We start from the raw sequence: 17933 nt of genomic DNA, 5'->3' as shown, positions 1-17933 counted from the left end.
AGCATTAGAACATGGGTAAATATACCTAACGAATAATTAGAACCTATAGAGTGATAAATACTGATGTTTACCAGTGAAGCCTGAGTGCTGAAATCCTTGGTTTTTGTTACTGCATATCAACACTGAAGTATGATCTTCGAAAGTCAGTTTTGTTCGGTCGTTCTACTTATGTCATATTTTATGCTTATCTAAATTGAAGGACAAGGAAACTTACAGTAAGATGTAAAAATATTGTTCGTTAGTAGCGCTATTCGATACTCGTCAAATAGATGTTCATTCAATGTTATGGAACTGATACTTATAAATATACCTATTCTACGGGAGATCCCGTCGACTACCACTAACAGCCACAACATACCTGTAGTTAATTATTTGATAGACAACTGTAACTCGTGATTATAGGTAATAAACTTTGACGTTCGAGAACTTATCATCTTTCCGGTATAATAAATTGGAGAAATACTTGCTGGAGCGCGTCCTGAGATTCAATAACGATCATTTTAAAATCAGTTGGTAAAGCGTTTGTTGAGATGACTTCACGTCATCAGGGATCAGTGAAACCGACCAACCTCATCTACGGCTTGCTGTAAGCTAAGCCTCAGTACTGGTTTTTACTTGGGTGTGTCTACATCCGATTCTGCAAAATCACTTTGGCCGAGCATGGACACGTGAGGCACCGTGTTTATTACTTACTGCTTAAAGAACGTCAAATTGCAACACTAGCGTTATTCACTAGTAACATTATTTCTAGACTTTTTGTTCAAGTATGGTCGCTGAATAATGTTGACCACAGTGTACTCGAGCTTCGGATCACTAATAATTGGCTATCTGAGGAAGTGTGTTTGTTTTAGTGCATTGGGGGTTCTTAATACCAACAACTATCACATTACCAGACAGGAGGTTAGTTGTTCACAATTTGAAAATGATAATGTGCTACCTTGCGAAGTCAACTGTCTCAGGGATGGATAAATAAGTTAGTGTGGCGGTAAATAAATCCTCAAAATAAATAGCTCTGTAAGTTTTCGACATTGGATGCTGATCACATATTTTAATGGACTCACCTAGATGAAGGCGCTCGGTCATACATCCGCACCAGATCACGAGTGGGAACGTCATGCCTAACATCCCCAGCGATCGCTAGCCAGCCTAGATCAGTCGATTCTCGGTATATTGATAGCCTATCAAATATATCTTCGAACCTCGTAGCTTCTGTCTTTTATTTTACTTGGTGGGTTTAATTCATATTAGAAGGTGTTACTGATTAAATCGTCGTCAAACTCCAGATACCTGTGGCATCTTCATTCGTTATTTACTAATGCAGACTGTGAGAAGACAGAATTGGAGGAATAATAGAAACGGATATGATAATAAGAGAGATAGGATATGAATAAGAATCTACACTCAGTGGAGGGTATTCACCTTTTGCTACGTTTTGGCCCTTATGTAGACGGAATAGTTCGAATGAATAATACTTCTGCCAGAATTGTGCAATATTATCACACAGTTCTTCGTTAAAGGCTGTTGTTATATCCTAGTGAAGATTAATTTACAGGTAACTTTTCAGAACTATTAATGGGCTAATATAATATTTTTATTTTTATTGTATAACTGTTCTGTAACTAGATTACGTATATCTATATTCCTCTTATTATAAGCTTTATTTTGACCTATAGATCATTATTAAACGACTTACTGATCTTAAGTTCTGTTCAGTTTAATGATGACAGCCTCCCACGTTTACAGCCACTTTTTGGCTTGAACATGTATAAATGTTATTTCCCATTTTAGGGTGTGATGCGGTCTGTTCGGCTAGTATATAGACCTAGTATGTTTGAAATCAGTTAGTCACATAGTCGAAGCTGTTATTGGATTTCTGGACTCAACTGGAAGAACCAGTGAGGATACTACTCTGCTCATACCTGTCGAATGTCATTGGTTTGGCACAGTGCCAAGATTGTATAACTCGTATTTCAATTGGCGGATAAATCATGTGATAACTAAGCGTGCATAAACTCTCAACAGCAACCATAGCTTTTAACAAGCCACTCTCCGGCGCCGGGGTATTAAGTAAAATCATGGAGTTTTGTCTAAGATCTTTATCACCCACATTTAGCGTCTTGAAAGGTACGTTTTGGCTAACACGCTACTCAATCCTCACCCACTGATACTGTTAAAAAATATTGAGGTGTTGGCAATATTCAGTAATTTCGCTGGTGTATAAGCTCAGGTCGTGTTTCAATTGTTGCGTGTTTGTACGAGCCCGTGTTGAACGAGTTCAGAACACTGATGGGGGTGGCTTCTGTTATTTTCAATGGAGCCTTGCACCTCCTCTTTATTAGTTGTGTTGGTGTATTCTTTCCGCAGTGGGCAAACGTACCAGAACTACGGACAGGGGTGTCTTAACATGACCTCGTAGTACGGCCTAGGTACTGCTGGATCACAACAACAGTGAACCCAGCTGTAGAATCCAAACTACGGTTGGATAGATGAATAGCCGTCCAGGTACGTTACCACCCGGTTGTTTAGCTCCTCGACCGGGAATTGAACACGGGCCTTCCACTTGACAGGCAAAGATACTCACCATTATATTGATTTGCTCCTCCTTTTGCGTGTGTGTTCTATCCAGTGAGGATAGAATGACGTTCATTTGTTGTGACTGATTTTATTGATTGAACAATTATTGGTTGAATAGCCGGGTAGTAATATTTGTTTAGAACCGCTATTTACCCGATTACTTGTTTTGATTTCGACGGGCAAGGGAGCGTGTCTAATGTACCTGGACGGCTATTCATCTATCCGAACCGTAGTTTGGATTCTACAACAGCCACTACTGGAATATCATTCAATGGCTAAATCACTGGTTTTGACGAGTGACAAATATGAGATAGGATTATTGTTCAGGTGACATTTTCTCCAGTAATAGTCAACAACATGTGCAGTTTAGAACGCTCTTTTCTGCTATTTCTTTTTTACCCGATAGTCTTTCTAGGAGTAGGGTCCTAGGCAGGAGTGTGGTCCTGATTATTCAGTGGGAATTTCAGTTCCGGTATTGGAGTTAGGTGATCCATCTTGTACACATTACTGGGTTATTTTTCCGGTATCGTCTTGAGTTTGTTTTTAATCCTAATGCTAGAAAGGGGATTTTCGAATTATTAATAACCTCTAGATAAAGTCTTTACATCGGTTAGTCGATATTATAGTTATAGTATAAGTACTGCTAGCAGAGCCATTACTGTGTATGCTATTCAGTAGCTTAAAGATTGAAATTTGAGACTTGTGAGGGAAGTACTCAAGATAAAAGTTCCAGATGAGAAAAATAATAGGGATAAGTGGATATAAGCCACACAAGAACAGACTCTGAGAGATAATTTAAACTGCAACTTTACCTTTGACCGTCCTAGCAAGCAACTTCAAGCATATCCGGTGACTTGCTCACAGGTTCTGTGTTTGCAAGAGACTAGATATGTGTATGCTGCAGATGAAGCGACTACGGTGAGAGCAATTTATTAAGACAGCTAGATCTACTACACTGTGCTTCAATATTGGTATGATTATGGTTGTCTACCAGCAAGGTGGAGACGCAGAACGGATACCTGTAAGCACTTAAATACTCCAGTTAGATAGTGGAAATGTATATATTTCCGGTTATCGGTGAGAGATTAATGAAGTCACGTCAAACTTGAAGTGAAGGTGAATTCGTAACATGGCATGCGTGTATTTCTATCCAAATTAGCGATCGACTGCTGTTTCAGGATGCCTAGGATTACAACGTCAGTGTCGCCTGATGTGAATAGTGACACATTTAGCATACTTGTATGTTTGAACCACGAAGAACAACAATTGAAAAACATAGTTTTTAATGTGTAATCTCCATGCTTTTGTAATTATCTAAGAAAAATCACAAAAAATTTAAAAGTGTTGATCGGAAATATGAGCAACCCAAACTTCTGACGTTGTAAAATATGGGCCACTCTTGACAGCCAGATTACATCTTTTGAAACGTTCCACGAAGAGCTTCACAAGTTGTCTTATGGTTGTGGTTTATCAAAACCATAACCTTTAAGTCTACCTAAGCATTGTGAATATGTGGTAGTTCCCAGCAAAAGTAGCTTATACAAAATATATCGATACACAAGGTTACTAATAATGATATGCCAAGAGATTTAACAGTAAAAATCCTAGGTGTCTGTCTGTAAGTAAAACCAAGGGTAACAAAATATTAAACAAACAGACAATAACAGTTATTATGGAATGAATGCTACTTGTAAGGTGCCTCCTGAGAATACCAACCACAAATGAGTTCACTTGATTAACGAAGGTTCCTCTACAAGTGATTGCGCCAACGGCGTATTGAGAAAGACAGAGTCCAATAGTGTTATATATTAATAAACCGTGCCAAAAGTCCAACGTAGTGTCAGAAGGCCTAAAAGGATGTTATAACACTATTATAGTCTCCAATCAAAAACCATGGTCAATAAAGCAGAAGAACAAACAGCGTAGATAGCGTCTTATATTTCAAGCCACGCGGTAGTAATTTCGTATATTATATATCAAAACAACTATCATCGTTTTTAAACAAGTGATACAAAAAACAACGGATATTGAATAAAAAGGTGTGACGAATCAGACAGAAAATGCGGTTTTTATTTTTTGTCGTTACAAAAATCACTGAATAAACATCACCATAAATAATAGCCTCTTTCAGTCTAGATGAGATCTCAGAATATTGATTGTTCCCTGGAATACGACCACCTGTTGTGCATTAACTAGTACCTGGAACAGTAACAAAACAACAAGAAACGAGTGCGAAGTTTCTAACTGGTCTATATAACCTCGTGATGTATGAGAGATATTGGATATTAGACTTCCACCACTCGAGATCCGTGATATCCTGATCTTGCTCAAAAGTTTGAACTTCACTTCCGTTATTTTAGTCGTACATTATCGAAATTATGTTTTCACAATCATCCTCACTGATGCTTTTAGTTAGCTTCGTCTGTCTTAATTTTGATTGGTCGATCAAGGCCGTCGGTATAGTAGTTAAGGCTACTTATTTGAATAAAAGGGTATGCATCGCTTTACAGTCGGTCTACCGAATTAGTTGGAGGATGAATGTTCTGAAGACTCTATATTGGTGTGCTGGTAAAGATGGGGATAAACCATGTGATTCGCCTGTTGAACTTCAACACGGTAGTGGTGTTCCTGATCTGTCTATCGTGACGACTGAAGCAGACTGTTATGCTCTTAAGGTACTAATCATTTACATATATTTTTTCCCCTTAACTTAAGTGTGATTTGGTTGATTTGCTGTCGACATTACTTGTTGATGAATTTGATCCTGCAAACAGAAAGCTGTTGGGTGTACTGATTGACAAATGCGTTGAGAAGGATCCCGAATTCATACTCAAGGTATTGCAGTTTACTTAACCCATAGTTCCCAGATCGCTCTTCATTTCCATAAACTGTTGGATATTCGAAAGACGGCCAATTTGTTAATTTCGATAGCTTGCTTTTATGTTCAGTGCCGCGTTTTCATAAAGAAGTATTTTAATGCATGCATTTGTACACCCTTCGATTGGATAGAAGTTGCAGAGTGCTATGCAGTAGGCTTGTGATATATTTTAACGTATCTCGAAGTCGTTGAGCGGTGATCCGAAACTTAGAGGAATGCCAAAAGCATTAAGGAAGTGTATGGTCTCAAAGTTTTGTGAATTTGATCAGAATCAGTTAGGTAAGATCATGTTGATTTAGCGACTCTGTAGCTCAATGCAAGCGAAGGCTGAGTAGCGCCTGTTTTTATCGGTGTAAGGTAATTCACCCTACAGTTTTTAAGTCCATTAGGTCAGTGGACGAGGTGCAGGTGATGCCGCAGTGGATGCCGTAACAGACACTTTACAATCAAGGCTAGTGGATCCTTCTCCGATTCCTTTTACATTGAAAGAACTCGTTCGTAAGTTGCACATATCGAAGCCTGCATTAAACGTCATGTGTATTCTTGGAAAATTGTATCCCAGTGATGTTACTGCCTTTTCAAAAACGGGGTTAGAAGGGGATTGGGATGCTAGTAAAGCTGGTGCGTGCATGAAACTCCCCGTTCACCCAAAATGGAAAGTAGAGTTAGCTTCTGGCAAAAGTCGTGATGCTTGGATAAAGATTATAAGTGAGTGTTATTTCATGTAATTGGATTTATATCCCGTTTTTCATCACTTACTCCTGAAGCTAACATCAGTTTTTGATTACAACTGAGATGTTGAGACCGATAATAAAGTTGCAACTCTCAGTTGGCAGTTGTTTGTATTTGATCCAACCATTTAGCACCACAGCTTTCTTTCGTACTATCGATTGCTCTGGAGATGTATGTGTTGTCTACGGTGTGTTTTGCCACTAGTTATGAATAAGTCTTCGAGTTATTATTATTATTATCACTATTATTGGTGGCTTTATTCAATTTTATATTTTGGTACAATATAGAAATTCTCAGCTCGTGGTATTTCAAGAAGTTTTTTTCACAAAAAAACAGAAACAAAGACAAAAAAGGTTTTGAAAAAATCTGAAAAACCGTACAACTTTTCAAATTAGAAACATGTTAAGAATGCAGGTTATTGACTAGGTTAACTCTAACAACCTGTTCGTCAGAGAGTATATTTACTAGGTAAGGTATTATAGAACTTTTATACTTTTGCTTGCGTGGATGGATTTTAATGTAATTACGCCTCGTTCTACCAGAAGATATACATATGTATTCCAGATGTGAATAGATATATTGCTGGATTTCTTGTTTTTACTGTTTACTGTAAATAACGTTGAGTGCCGTCTAGACCAAACTCTTAGGAGTAAGAAAATCAAGCAGTTATATGAACATTTTAGTGAATAGGCTATTCAGGATGTAATAAAGTTACAAAAATATCACCATTGTGTCTAAACTTGATCAAATTATTGGAAGCACGTGAAACATAATCTATTCTTGACGTTATATCGTAGTGAACTGGAACGCCAGTGGGGACAAACGAATGTATTTTAATACATTACAGAATATCTTGGTGAAATCTGAGAACTATACAGTAAATACTTCATTCGCAATATGTCAATCAATTTTCTCAGACTTTGTTGTTTCTTCGTTTCCACACCAACCAGTCTCTGCTCTCGATGTATTCTCTTCAAACTTCTCAACTTTCTGCCTCCAGGCATTCCACTTTCAATCGGTGGTACGTACTACTTCTATCTGTCGACATTAGTAGCACACACCACAATATGACATATGTATATCATGATGAACCGAATCTTGATGAACAAATCCATGTTCTATAATTCGTTTAAAGCTCTACATAATCTTTGTAAATCTTCCCAAATAATACAGGATACCTATTAAGTTAGTATATTTTATTAAGATGGTAATCAGTCTTAATTTGGGCGGTTATTAAGTAGTCTGTGACATAAATTAACTAGATGAAAAGTCATACATTTGAGATACATTTCCGAAGATGAATGGATGGAACTAAAGGAAAATGACAATTTTCCGTGATTCTGAAAATGATCTTGTATAATCTCAATCAATTATCCAGTTCAAAATAAGTTTAGGAATTTCTGTCAGGGATTTAGATTAGGGGTTAAGATTGGGACTCAGCTTACCAAGTCAGGGTTATGGTTTTGAACACGAATTGACATCAACTATGATGCATGAAACCTATGAAGTCATGCAAATAGGTGGATAGCGCGCATTCATTCCAAAAAACTCCATTTAAAATCTGAGTGTTTCGCCAACAAACTTTAGTTCCACTCATAAATGTTAGATTCAAACATTGAGTTTCAGTATGTAGCTTAAAACCAGATCTGAGTATCTGTTGTTGAAGTCTGGTAGTCAATCCATGAGTCGACACTACATATCCAGACAATTTGATTCAGATATCTTGACCAAAGCATTGGTTTCCTGAATTCTTGAAAGCAGGAACTTTGTTGCCTCAACTCGAAGTTGTCCTACCGACTGTGCTAGGATGTGGGGGCAGTGCATTGTTTTTTATGGACATTCACAGTATTCATTAATGCTTTATTCTCCTGAGTGGAAAGACTGATTAGAAAAATCATCCATGAAAATAAAACACCCTCCTTTACCATATAGATTTCTGGCATTGACTACCGAGTCTGAAAAACGTAAAACTAAGATCTTGAAAGTCACAGAAATGTGGTTCGTGATATGTATCAGGTAGTTAGATTCCATCCACTGGAGTTATGGTTTCAGGTCAACAAGATCCTGAGTAATAATTCTGTTTTCTTTCCATATCCTTCAAAAGGAAATATGTTTCTACATTATAGGTCAATGAAAAGTGTCGATTAACTTCTAACATATATACTTTAACATATTAGAATGAACTCTTCTGGTTTTAGTTGATATCTACTTCCTAACTAGGAAATGTGTATTTTGGTACTACCGAGCAAACAATGCCTGATTTAAGAATAGGGTGTTAGGTAAGAATAACAAATGGTGAATTTTCAACTGAGGTTGTTGTGACATGTGTTACGTGTATCCACATCCACCACCTACATCGACGGGCGATGTTTTCTGGTGTTGGAGTGGGATGGAAAAAAGGTGGGGGCGGTTAAACCAAGGGAAGACATTAGTCGATGAAGTCATCGTTGATTGGACTGGGCAATGCTAATAAGTGTAGATTGCCTGGTTGGGATCCGTGTGATTATCGTAAACAATGGTTAAAGACTTTGGATGATATGGCCCAAAATCGTTTGTAATGGCGCAGGTGCATCCGTTCTTTGTTATTAAATTTCCTACGTTATGAATTTTATAAACTTTTATCAGTTAGAGGAGGGCTTTAAAATCATATGGGTCTTCGAAAAATGAATGGAAATAATTATGTAACCGTGTAAAGTTGATTAGATGAAATGTGACCAACTGTGTACACGATAGACTTGGATTTATTATTGTTATTCTAGTATGTTATTACCTTAAACAGTGTATTTTGTTGTAAAATGCTGAATCCAGTTGATCTTTGCTGTGTTCACTCACCTACCGTCACATTGCTGATTGAGTTTTATGCTTCTTCGATATCATGCTGTTGTTAATATATGAGTTTGAACGCTTCATTTTGAAATAAAGTAGTTATTTCATAGCACCTCTTTCATTTACTTTTACTTAGTGTCTGGTGATCTTTGTCATGAATTAATTCTGAGAAATCTAAAAAGTATCCTATGCTCACGCATTTCTCAAACTGGACATAATATTGTTTTACAGAGATTGTCAGATGCGGTAAGTGTTAACCCTCTAAAGATTTGATGTTTGTCAGGTTTATTGTTTTGTCGTTCAGTTATGTGAATCTAGAATTTTAGCACTGATGATGGTTTCAAGCAGATATATCGCTAGAATGATTATTAAGAGGGTATAGTTCATAACTCATCTTCGAAAAATCGGTATGTAAATATTTTCGAGTTGATATGCTTTCTGCATCATCACTTAAATAGTTGACAATAACCCAATGGTCACCAGTAATGTGCTTCAATATCATTATCTCTATGTTCCAGTGGAAAGTTTCGACCTGAGAAATCGACGTGGTTTTGAATGAGAATGGATGTCCATTGATGAAAGTCACGTTATACTGCACATTGATTGACTTTAAGTGATATTGACTAACCTTTAAGTTGTAACGTAGTTGCTGGCAGTTAGAATGTTAGTCATTATATGTAAAATTGATGGTCTCAATTCTTTCTGAAGGTATGGAGACTAATTATTAGGGAATCTCAACCGAGATTAATACTGTTTTCTTGTGCTCTCTGGTTTCTAACACTTATTTGGTTGTTATTAGTTTGACATGACAGTAGTTTAGAAACGTTGAGGTGCCTGGATAGAAATATATGTGAAGTTTTTATAAGAAGTAGTGTCCGTTTTATACCTGCTTTTTCTAGGTGTTAACATGTATCTTTGAACATATTCTGTTGAAATAAACAAGTTTCTGTCTGTGTATATTTATTAATTTTCAGTGAGAGTGGCCGACATCGGCTGTCACGAATGAGTATTCTATGTAGTTACGTTGTTAACAATCGCTTTGCTAGACTTTACTAATGAATTTGTTCTTGTTAGACTGACTTAAATTTCTTCTACATGGTCATACACAAACCTTTGACATAGACCTTGATATTACAGAAGACTATTTGTCTCAAAGATATACTATGAGTCTATCAAGCTCGTTATAAGTGATAGTTTTCTGTTGTGTAAATATTCTAGGATGACTTAACAAATTCAGATTACCAGATGTTTATTAGTTACCTTGAAGTAAATGGTTAGAAAAGAAATGGATTGAGAAACTGCGTCCGACAGGTAAACAGGTATTCGGTATTTAAGTGGTTTGTGAAGATTTGTTTACTTGCGAATGTCGATCATTTGACTTCAATTCACTGATGTTAAATATCGTGCTGGTAATAAGTTGGTTTATTTCCAGTGTCATGTATGTGTATTTCTGAGGTATCGAAACAATTGTTCAAAGCTACCTGATTTCCGTTTGTCTTCCAGCTGATGTCAGTCTATATAAAATCTATTTTGTTTGGTTCATTTTCAAGTCCTTCAATGAACTGAATTGTTTATTGATTTCTTTTTCAATGAACCTTTGTAGTCCAAAAATATTAATCAATACAGTCTAAGTATACGCCTCTATGATTCTGACTTTCCATTGTATGCTGTGAGCTTTATTTTCACAATAAATATCTTCCTAATTTATTTACATTTTAAGTTTTTTAACTGTCAATAGACATTGAATACTTTTTAATTCCAGGAATTGGTCATTGAAGGAAAACAGTTACCATTTGTTTACCTTACAGCGTATATCACCGTTGAGAAACTTCATGATATGCTGTCTATGACTGCAAATCGTAAACGTTTAAAAGGTAAATAAGAAATTCAATATGTACATATATATGTATATAACTAGCAGTTTTTTAAATTTTTCAGTGGGTTCGCATATAACCTGAACTCACATTGTTTCCTGAGTGTGCGTTTATGTGTGAAAAGCGGTGTGCATGGAAGAGTCTGAAAATGATAAGAATAAGAGTAAAAGCGAGCCGATAACTGAGCAAGGACTCCAGTGTAAAGAGAGTATTATTTGATACAAATATTTACAACAGCTCATATTGTCACAGTTTACATAATTATCATTAGAGAAGGTAAATAATAATCAAAAATAATTGTGTGAAAACCGTAGTGGAATACACTAAAAGCACGTCAGAAGTAATGATTAAAGTTGATACATGAAAGCCCAGAATATTATGATCTTAATGTTTTGAAGAATAAAATGATCAAATGAATTTTTATAATTACTTATGCCATATTGCATCTGAAGTTTTTAAATATTGGTCCGGGTTACCTTACGAATAATAAGTAGTCAGTTTGTACGTTCAGTTTCACGACTGAGATAAACACTTAATAATGACTATGTGATCGGATGAAACATTCTGGTCTCGTCATTACCAACAAGTCTTTTAACTCAGTTCCATACTGAATAGCAGTAATGTATTTATTCAGAGTTTACACTTATTCAGTGAGTTGGCTATCACCAACTTTAGATATGTCATAGTTGTGAATCAGCCCATGTTATCATAACATACCGCCTTAGCTAGGGGAAATTGACAAGATGAAAAGTAATGGTACCGAAACAATTATGGTCACAATGGCATTAAAACTAAACATGGAGAATATGATTCGGTAAAATAGAGTAAAATAAGGAGATAAAAAGTACAAAATATTATGGGAGCCTAAGATTTATGGGAAAATAAAGAATGATTATATCTGCATCACTGTAGCCGACTTTGAGCTATGTCGCCCTGCATTTCTATTCATTGATTAAGATTACTACACGGACGTAACTGTAGACTGCTGAATGTGTGTCGTGAATTTCGATAATTTGGTGAGTTTCAGTGGCCTGTTTTTCCTAACTACTTACTTACTACCAGTTACTGGACATTGCTACCAACGTTTTACAGGTATAACAGTTGTATACTTAACCTTTCCACTATTTATAAATGAATGTTGTTCAAGAGCCATTAATTTTCTCTACTCTTTATGGGATGAGGCTGAATACTGAACAATCAGTAGTTAATTGGCTAGAGATTTAATATTTATTTACAAAAGATACGATTGCCATCGGGTACTTAAAGAGAAAAAAGACTGTATTAAAAACAATACAACCGTCACTATAGAGGTGCTAGTTACTTTAGTGAATGTTTCGTTAAGCTCCCGTTAAATACATTAAATTGGTAACCACTGCGTTTCCCACAACGCGAAATAAGAACGTGAAATAGTGTTGATGGGATTGTATTTGACACCAAAACTGAACGAAAACGATATCTGAACATACTACTTCTTCTATAATGTATTTGCAGTCAGATTTGTATGAATTGAACTGAGTAGTATTTAACACCAAATACTCAATAACTTACTGATTGAACACATATTTACAGTATAATATAGTTAACTATCTGTAATCAACAGATATATGAATATTTGATTAAGTTGTATAATTACTCTTTCTTAAGATGTGATTTCATGTCACAGATTCGTGGGGAAAAATAATTTCATCCATTACTCATTCAAATCATTGAAGTCCTTACTCTAAGTTTCACGTTTAGTTGTCCATGTTTGTGCTTGCTTTGGGTTCAAAGTGTGCATAGTGACTGAAAGTTTGATCTCACTAGACTACGTACGAGGCTGTATTTCATGATGCAGTACATGGATCTGTGTGTGTGTGGTTGTTGAGTTGCTCTCCACTGACATCAAGGAATGTACAGTACCATGATGCGGAAATTTACTTCAAATAACTACATTTCACCACTGACCAATATATTATGTATGAATGAAATAGATATTAGATAACGATTAATAAACTGGATTTAACTTCTCTGTGGTTGTTTCAGACATGCGTTTACAAGAAAGCAACAAAATTCGATCGAAGTACCTATATAGATCCAGGAGTTCTAGAGTAAGGTAAGCGGTTTGATTGTTGATCATGTTTCAGTTATTATCCCTACTTATTTTGTGTATCAGAATATATGGTCAATGATCTCTGTGTATGCGAATAACAAGTTTGACTGGGACAATGAGGATATCCTAGAGGACACAAACTCAAGAAATATGGGGGGAGGTGGTAATCAAACGAAATGACTACCAACCGAAGCATAAATCTAGACTCAACATAAATGTCACCTGTCAGAAGACAAGGAAGCATTATGCGATTGAAAGTGGTTCTCATTTCGCCTTATCAGTAGATCAAACAAGTTAATATGTTTCTGGAAATAATCCTGGCCTAACAAACCTATCAGACTAATGGTCGATAAATTCTTTACCCATAAATTTGTTACACCTGAAACACTTTGTTTCCTTATCGTCTTCATCAAAAAGGAATACATTACATGCGTAATTTGATTCAACATTTATTTATCTATTTATTTGTCTGGACACATAAATATTGGAACAAGAGAGCGCCAATATATATGCGCCACACTGAACAATGAGAAATCGAAGAGAAAAAAAAAGCAAGGAGCGCAAGAAAAAAAAGGGAACAATAACGAAGAGATTGGTTTAAGGTAGTGTAAAATAATAATGGTAATAATGGGAGAACGGAAATGTACAACTAGAAAGAATTCTTTCAGCTAAGGAAGTTACAACCACTTTTTATAAAGAAAGTTACAGCAAGATCGTCACTGGCTTCTATTCTGAGTCATATCTGATAACATCTTAAGCCACTGTGACGCACCATCTCTCGAACCCCAACCAGGGAGTCGTGAAGAACCAACAGGAGCCAGCCCTTTGCAGCTTTCTTTCATATCACGACAACATGTCATACACTAACCACCTCTCCACCTTCCCCAACCAGTCCCGGCGTCAGCAAATAATGCACGACGTGGGATCCTCTGAGACGACATTCGTAGAACATGTCCAAGCCACCGAAGTCGGTGTTTCAAGATGGTGACATCGATTGCATTATCGTCTCTGTGCCCGAACACACGATGCCGAACCCCTGCATTACTGACATGGTGTTGCCACTGGATGTCAGCAATCCTTCGGAAATAACAATGATCAAACAGGGATATTCGTCTAACATCCTCAACTCGGAGAGGCCAGGTTTCACAAGCATAGAGCAAAACTGCTCTCACCAACGTGTTGTAGATCCGACCTTTTACAGCCAGACTGACATAACGAAGGCGCCAAAGATGGCCCAGATTGGCATAAGCCGCTCTGGCTTTCACTATTCGTGCATTGATCTCATCACTCACACCCCCACCAGCACTTATGCAGCTACCCAGATACACGAACTTCTCGACTACTTCTATCTACTCACCATCCACGGTGAGTACAGGATTAGGATCCTGCCAGTCTTGTAGAAGTGCTTTGCACTTCGAAGGAGCAAAGCACATACCATACCTACGGACATTGACTTCCAACTGACTAAGTGCGGATTGCATGCCTTTGGGATTATCGCACAGTAAGACAATATCAACAGTATACTCAATGTCGAGAAGTCTTTCTCCAGACAACAGATCCTCACCACCATTACTTATATCCATCAGAGCTGTTTCCAGAATGTCATCGATGGCTAAGTTGAAGAGGAATGTTGAGATTAAGCAACCCTGTGTAACTTCACTGCTTGAATGGAACAATGAAAAAAGGTGTTTGTATGCCATCAACAGACAATCCTAGAGAACAGTCCTGTCCAGTGAATCAAAGACAGCCCTGGTGTCAAAAACACTACGATTGTTGGCCTTTGATAAGTATGGCGGTGTTTTAACATTTGGCGGAGGGTGAAGATATGATCAATACATCCTCGACCAGAACGAAAACCAGCCTGCTCCTGGCCAGTCAATCTTTCTCGGGTTTTGAACAACCTACGAAGCATGACGGAAGCCAACAGCTTGGACGCAATCGGAAGTAGACTTATCCCCCGATAGTTGTTGCAGGAACGACGTGAACCCTTTTTAAAGATAGGGACAACTATCGACTCATTCCATGACGTTGGTACACTTTCTAGTTCCAAAACCTTTGTAAACAACGTCGTCAATTCCTTAGTCAGAAAGTCACCACCATCTTTAAAAAGAGCCGGAGGTAAGTCATCTGGGCCAGGTGATTTGTAGCGCTTCAAGAGTTGGATTTCCTTGAGGACTTCCTCCTCATTTGGTGGATCAGTCATCACCGGCCATGGAGGGCAGGACAGTCTGACCGATGTTGCCGGAGCAGCAGGCCAGTTGAACTGCCCTTCGAAAAATTCTGCCCACCGTCCAAGACGTCGATGGATGTTAGTGATTGGCATCCTATCATCCTCGCAGATTGTTTCGCTCACATCAGACTTCTTGCTGCCAGTGGCTCGGATGAGTTGGAAGAGCTTCCGGTAATTACCAGAAACAGCTGCTGCTTCCAGCTCATTAGCACGCTCCGACCACCAAGCTTCTCGGTCCTTACTCAAGCTTTGCCCAATTTCCTTATGTAACATCCTTCGTTTGTGGTCAAACTCACGGTCACCCGGAGTAGACCGACGGGCTTCAATGAGTTGTAAGGAACCAGAATAAACCCAGTGCTTACAAGCGGGACGTTTCGCGAACCCACAACTGACTGTTGCAACAGAAGTTGCAACCAGCTTGCTAACATCAATCCGTTGGTGGCGGTCACTTCGTTGGCCACTGGAAAGTAAGGTAAGACTGGCGCAGACCAAGGCATGGTCAGAGTCCAGATAGGTACTCCAAAAGGAGCGGCAGTCTTGTACACAACCACGCCAGCGGTAGCGTGAATCTCGTGGTAGCAAATCAATTCTTGACGACAAGAACGTTGTCACCAAGTTATTACTTTGAGTAAGTTTAATAATATCGTTAGATTTTATTATGAGGAGGGTTTTATTAAGTTTTGTCTGCACTGTGCAAAATATTGCTGGAGCATTTTTCCTGATCGATGTCTTTTTTACTATTAATAAATGAATCGATTAAATCCATTGAATACCTTCCTTGTGTCGGCTGTAGTGTATGGATCATTTGCAAGATATACTGCAATAAAGTCCATTTCATCATAAGACTTTAGTTCAGTCAACAATAGACTAAACAAAACATCTAATTCATCAAACACAGCGATTGGATTCGTATACCTAGTAATGTAGAACTTTTCATTATCGTTTGTTGGATGTACATTCTTTTGGAAGCGATCTGCTACTCGGTATTCTTTAGATTCAATTAGCCACCATAAATCGATACATTTTTATTTTGGTTTCAGATCTTTGAACATTAATAAGGGGCTATTGAACAAATACCTATTGGCTTTAACTAAAGCTATGAGCTTGTCAACTCGTTACAATTTGTCTCCTATACGTTGTTCAGTTTTGGTTATTTGTTCTTTATGCTCAGGATTTGAGCTTCAAAAAATTAGGAGATCTACTAGAGTGAAAGCTATCGTAAGTTGAGATTATTTCCTCTGTGTATCATTATTTGTATTCAGTTGGTTTGTGAAGTGAAGCTTGTTATATTTTACTTAAAATAAACTGCCGATAGTGTTGCTAGCTTACTGGTATATATTGATGGATAATGATCATTCAGGCTGAATTGTACGTTGATTATGCTGACTGACTGATTGATCTATTCCGGACGAATATATTAGTGGTCTACAATCTCATTGACAAAAGCTATCTGTTACAGGTTAAGCCCATTGAATCGACTAACTGATACAGCTTCATAGGTAAACCTAAGGTTGTTGTGGATCCCTAGGCGTTCGAAATTTCTAGAGGAAAATAACTGAATTAATGTTGATGGTGTGACTTGTTTAGTTTCCTGGTTGTAAAGCACGAATGTTATCTCTGAATATTACTGAATAATATAGCTTTCAGAGTTTGATGTAAGTGGACTGACCATTCTTCTTGCCTTCTTTAAGAATTAACATATTATATATTAGCCTAGTATTAAATGAAAAGTGTAAGAGTCAATTTTTAATTTACTTGAAAAATCTAAAGATGATTAACCATTGCTGTAAAATTCCCATTATATTTAAACACAATTATATGAATGAAGAATACTCTGCTTTAATTCTGGTCAATTTTATGGATTATTAATTTAGATTTATAATTATAGAAGCTGATAAGAAATTATTGAGAAGAATATTCTTCGTTCATATAATTGTGTTTTATTAACCATTAACAATATCCTGTTTTGTTTGTTTAGTATTCATCGACTGTGTTTCATCCTAGAGATCAGTAACTTTTGCCTTTAACTCTGTGTATCATTAGTGGAAATATCTGGAAGCCTTCTAATTGTTCATATTCACTATTTCTAAAGGATGATAATAATTTTTCAGTGGTTAGTAGTGGCTGTTACTTTTGTAACATCGATTATAGTTAGTTGGAATAGATAGGTAGATAGACAGATAGAAACGTGTGTCGGCGTAAGTTGCAGTATTTCGCGTCAACACATCGAAATGTAATTAACCAGATGATTGTCAAGCAACAGAAAATTATCATACTGACAGTAGTGAAAAGCCACCAGTGAAATGTAACGTAGAAGCGAAAAAGGATATTCATCTTGGTGGTATTGATTTGATTTGTGTGTGCTATCGACTGTCCACAAATTATACCCGTTTTTGCGCACAGTATTTGACACAGTTATCAAAGCATCAGTTTACATATTACTGCATCATAAGATTAGTGTTTGACCTCATCTGTGTTACTTTAGATACGTGTCATTTTCACTTATAGTCGCGCCAAGTTCCAGGTTTGAACCCGCCTCACGTTCTCCGGCTTAGGAAACCGAGTGATATGATTAGTCACCACACTTATAGTGTGGCTCATTCCCAAGTACGTGATGAATGAGTTAACATATTATTTATTGTTATTATTATTATTTTACCACATTTGTTATGGCTCTCCATCCTTTAACGATGGAAAGCGTAGGGTGTGACACAAATATATTCCACATCT

The 17933-nt window shown here is 37.1% G+C and overlaps 1 protein-coding gene across 1 annotated transcript in view; it reads left to right on the top strand.

The window, feature by feature from the left end:
• The first annotated feature begins 5048 nt into the window (after positions 1–5048).
• MS3_00005008 (uncharacterized protein) overlaps positions 5049–17933 on the top strand; it is an 80257-nt gene continuing 67372 nt past the window's right edge. Inside the window, exons 1-10 of the mRNA XM_051213016.1 lie at positions 5049–5249; positions 5290–5409; positions 5442–5603; positions 5638–5731; positions 5763–5809; positions 5842–6160; positions 9147–9256; positions 10773–10884; positions 12907–12976; positions 16244–16421. The gene's annotated coding sequence lies outside the window, so the exon portion shown is untranslated. The remainder of the gene's footprint in view (positions 5250–5289; positions 5410–5441; positions 5604–5637; positions 5732–5762; positions 5810–5841; positions 6161–9146; positions 9257–10772; positions 10885–12906; positions 12977–16243; positions 16422–17933) is intronic.

This window comes from Schistosoma haematobium, chromosome 3 (assembly GCF_000699445.3).
Source record: "Schistosoma haematobium chromosome 3, whole genome shotgun sequence".
NCBI classification, from domain to species: Eukaryota; Metazoa; Platyhelminthes; class Trematoda; order Strigeidida; family Schistosomatidae; genus Schistosoma; species Schistosoma haematobium.
Note: the sequence above shows the minus strand (reverse complement) of the source record. Positions and strands in the feature narration are given on the sequence as shown.